Raw genomic sequence first — 4,999 nt, 5'->3', positions numbered from 1 at the left:
CCCCCCGATCCTATCTCTTGGCAGCACATTTATAGGTGAGAGCTGAATAATAAGCAAACTAAACAACATACCTACCACTGTGGTACTCTTCTGAACTAAATTCTAATAATAGTGTGGAAAGGTGACATATTACTGTTTTTGCATTTGGTAAGCGGCAGTTGGGAATCTAGTTTACTATGGCTGTGTATACGATAAGCAACCTTATCCCATTGCTGGATAGCGATAAAAACAATAACAAAAACAACGACCAACTCGGTTCTGGTGGGGATGTCAAAAAGGTAAAATATATGGCGCTTTGCAAATTTGTTGGTTTTAAAAATTCTGATTAATATTATGATAATAATAATAATAATAATGATGATGATGATGATATTGATGATGATGGTTTCAAATTTTGACACAAGGCCAGCAATGGGCTTGACTGGTACATATTTCATCGGCCCTGAAAGGGCTGAAAGGGCTGAAAGGCAAAGTCGACCCCAGTGGCATTTCAACTCAGAAAATATAAGATGGATGGAATGCTGCTAAGTATTTTACATGGCACAGTAAAAATTCTGCCAGCTCAATGCCTTAATTGTAATGATGATAATAATACTAATAATAATAATAATAATTATTATTATTATTATATCATCATCATCATGTCTTTTCTCTATGCTGATATAGTTAGAACTATATAACAAAATATCAAAATATAGTATGTGTGTATGTGTACGTGTTTATGTATAAAGTAAGTTTACAGTTATCATGTGGGGACTTCAAATTTCTTTTAAAACATTTTATTACATCTAAATTTCTTTATTATATAAATTAGCCTAGAATAATGGTTTCATATTTTTTTCATAATTAAGATAAAACTGGAACATAGTTGTTTATTTCATGAAACATGCATTAAAGAAAAGCTGTTCCTTATATAGATGTACGGGGCTTAGCTGGCTGAAACTTTGAAGTCACTGTCTATACTGTTCTTGTTAAGTAGCAATAAATTTATACTCTACCAAATGTATTGAGTAATCCTTCAGTTTAATGTAAAATTGATTTTATTATAATATAAAAATTAAACAATATCTACCTATCTACCTGTCTGTCTATCTATGTTGATGTATAATATTAGTACACACACACACACACACACACACACACACACACACACACACACACACACACACACACACACACACACACACACACACACACACATGTAAACAGCTAGTAAATTAGCTATACCTCAAATATTTTTCTGTCTTGAAGTGACCCAGCCTGAACAGATATTCACTCTTTCTCTCATTTATCTATCCTTTATCAATCCCCCCTCTTTCTCTCTCTCCCACAAACACACACAAGTGTCAGTACAGTGTTTGACTTTGTTGAACTATCTAACAAGGCCAGTCACCATCAGGACTTCAGAGTCACTGTCAACCATTTCTTTGTAAAATTTTGTACTCTACTTAAATGTATTGAGTGCCCTTTCAGTTAATGCTTGTCCTTTGTTTATGTATAATCGCACATAAAAACACATATTAAACACACATTAATAGAATATATATATATATATATACATAATGTTTTAGATATGAGGTAGAGGATATAACTGTATCCTGGGTTTTTTTGGGAGTCCCTAATTTATATGCATTAAAGTGTGTATGTGTGTGTATGTATATATATGTGTGTATGTATATATGTGTGTATGTATATATATATATGTGTGTGTATAATTTTGTGTGTGTGTGTATGCATGTATGTGTATAAGTTTTTGTTTGTATATGTTTGCGCATGTGTGTACAAACTGGTACTTATAACCACAATGATAGTTATGAAAAAATAGTGGCTTTCAAAACTGCTCAGGATGTTAGTGTCCACTTAATGATTCTCCACTCACCCCTTCTCTCACACTCATGCATGCACCCCTACCATACACACATACATACATACTTGTGTGTCTCTATATGTGTGTGTTTGAAAGACTTAGAAAACCTAGAGTTTATAACCTATAAAGTAGTTAGACTGCAGTAACTGCTGAAATATAAACAGATTTAGATCCACTGCCCCTTTGTTCCATGGTTTAACTCTTTAACATCCTGATTACGCTGTAAAATATAATACTTCATTCACATTCTTTTAAATTTATCATGCATTATATTAGGTTGTCTGGAAAGTTCTGAGCATTTTTAAGCTCAATATTTTAATGCTTCATTGAACACACCTGAAATGTAACACGGTTAAAACTTTGGTGTTGCTTAAAGTGGTGGTGCATCTCTTCTTTGTTCTTGACTAAATATAGATTTATTTTTCATTCCGTTTACTCTTTATTGACATTTGAAATGGATAACCAAAAATTTCATATTTGTGTTGTAAATTTTTTTCTTTTTTAAAAAAAGAAGAAAATGCTGCAAAGACTTGGGTAAACATTTGTGAAGTTTATGGTGATGATGTGTAGGTGAATGTGAATCAACTGTTCGAAGGTGGTTTGCAAAATCTAAAGCTGGAGAGTTTAGCTTGGAAGATGACAGTCACAGTGGAAGACCTTCAAAATTGGATGAAGATGTTTTGAGGGCAAAAATCGAAGGAAACTCAATTAAGATAACTAGAGCACTTGCAGAGGAGTTGGAAGTTTCTAAAAGTACGGCTTATGAACACCTAGTGAAGCTAGGATACATTTCTTGCTATAATATATGGGTCCCCCACAAATTCTCAGAAAAGAATTGCTTAGACTTGTATTCCGTTTGTGATATGCTTTTGAAATGGAATGAAAGTATACCTTTTTGGAAACAACTTGTGGCTGGAGATGAAAAATGGATTGTGTATGAAAATGTAGTGAGAAAATGCTCTTGGAGTTAGCATAAGGATCCCCCAAAACGGCAACCAAAGACAAACTTTTATGCCAAAAAAGCTACACTTTGTGTTTGGTGGGATCATAAAGGCATTGTTTATTATGAGCTTCTCCCATGAAACCAGTCCATTAATTCTGATATGTACTGTCGTCAGCTGGCTAATCTAAAACAAAAAATCAAATTGAAGCTGGATATTACCAACAGGAAAGGAGTAGTTTTCCAACAAGAAAATGCCCGACCACATGTGTCTTTGGCTATCCGAACAAAGTTACATGAACTTGGCTGGGATCTCTTACCCTATCCACCATATTCTTCTGATATTGCACCATCCGACTACTACTTGTTTTTGTCTTTACAGAACTCATTGCAAGTAAAAACACTTAACGATTTAGATTGGGTCAAAATGCATGTAGGTAACTTTTTGTCTTCAAAACCAGTCAAATTGTATGCTGATGGAATATTTAAATTGCCTGATAGATGGACAAAGGTCATTAACAATAATGGAAATTATTTCATTGAATAAGATTTATTGAAAGATCAATTATTTATATCCCTTTTTCCATATTAAAAAAAACACTCAGAACTTTCCAGACCACCTAATATCATAGTATCAATATTTTGAAGATGTGACTGTTCGTTTTTAGAATGACATTGTAGAGTAGGTGTGAGAGGCTGGATCTGGCCAGTTTTGCATTTAAAACAGCTAGAAGATTTGGTCCAGCTATGGTCAGTTTAAATGGTAAAAGGTTAAAGTTTTTACTTCTGATGATTGCCTTTAAATTGCTTTCTCCATTCTTTATCATCTTTATTAAGGATTCTTCAGTTGTCAAAACACTGGCTTGTGTTATGATTGTTGGTTTGCTGGTGCTCCTGACTTTATATTATGGCTTCTGTTCGCCTAACACATATACCACCAGTCTCTCTCTCCCTCCCTCCCTCCCTCCTCCTATCTCTCCCCTCTCCCTCTTTTTCGTTTCGTCTCTCTTCTCCTCTTTCTTTCATCGCTTGTCATCTAATGCTTCCTTTGTTTTCTTTATATGTTGTTTTTAATCAATTTCTTTGGGAATAATGAAGACTTGCAAAACGAAGAATAACCATTGACCGAGTAATTCTACAGACATAGACACACAAATAACAAACACAAACATATTCAAATAAATAAAGTGAAAGAATTAGTTAATTGAAAAGTAGGGGAAGGGGTAACCATAATCAAACAAGCCTTGATATTTCTACCTACTATTAAATCATAATTCCATAATCATTGTTTGCAACTAGTTCAAAAGAGGAATGGAATAAATTGGGTTCACATGCCGAAAAGTAAAATCTCTAACTGTACATTATTTACATTATTTACATTTGACAGATATTTGTCCTCATCTTGTTTGTTGTTAATACGTTTCGGCTGATATACCCTCCAGCCTTCATCAGGTGTCTTGGGGAAATTTCGAACCTGGGTTCTCATTCCTAAGGTATTTTTCGATGTTATTATTATTGTTGTTGTTATTATTATTATTATTATTATTATTATTATTATTATTATTATTATTATGGTCACTGCCTTGAATCGAACTCACAATCTTGGGGTTAGTAGCCCCCGCTCTTAACCACTATGCCATATGCCCATGGGATATGGCATAGTAGTTCGAAATTTCCCCAAGACACCTAATGAAGGCTGGAGGGTATATTAGCCGAAACATTGTGTTAACAACAAACAAGATGAGGATAAATATCCATCAAATGTAAATAATGTACATAGTTCCTCATCTCTTAAATATTGAGCTGTACTGTAGTTTCTGTTTGGGATAATGTTTTGTCATGGTGCCAAGTAGGTATATATATATATCACTTCTGCTTCTTTTTTCTGCTTCTCTCTAATTATGTGACTCTCGATTAATATTCAATGCTATATATATTGTAGCTCAGTTGAATGTAAGTTTATATTATTTTATTTCTTGGTCTCATGAATTACCAGTAGGAGATATTTTACATGTTTTTCCTACATCTATAGCTATGTAACTGCTTTTGGTAATGAAACATGTAACACGGAATAAATGATGCCAAATATATATAAAGCAGATAATACCAATTTTCTGTTTTAATAGGGAATGGGGATTAATATATATAAATAGGTACACACACACACACACACACACACACACACACACACA

General features: G+C 33.6%; 1 protein-coding gene across 1 annotated transcript in view; it reads left to right on the top strand.

The window, feature by feature from the left end:
* The window catches only part of LOC106871398 (solute carrier family 12 member 2), a gene marked incomplete at its 3' end in the record, with an annotated part of 241,835 nt that overhangs the window by 218,290 nt on the left and 18,546 nt on the right, over positions 1-4,999 (top strand). The gene's annotated exons all lie outside the window — the stretch shown is intronic.

This window comes from Octopus bimaculoides, chromosome 9 (assembly GCF_001194135.2).
Source record: "Octopus bimaculoides isolate UCB-OBI-ISO-001 chromosome 9, ASM119413v2, whole genome shotgun sequence".
NCBI lineage: Eukaryota > Metazoa > Mollusca > Cephalopoda > Octopoda > Octopodidae > Octopus > Octopus bimaculoides.
The sequence above is the reverse complement of the archived record's forward strand: the minus strand, read 5'-3'. Positions and strand labels throughout refer to the sequence as shown.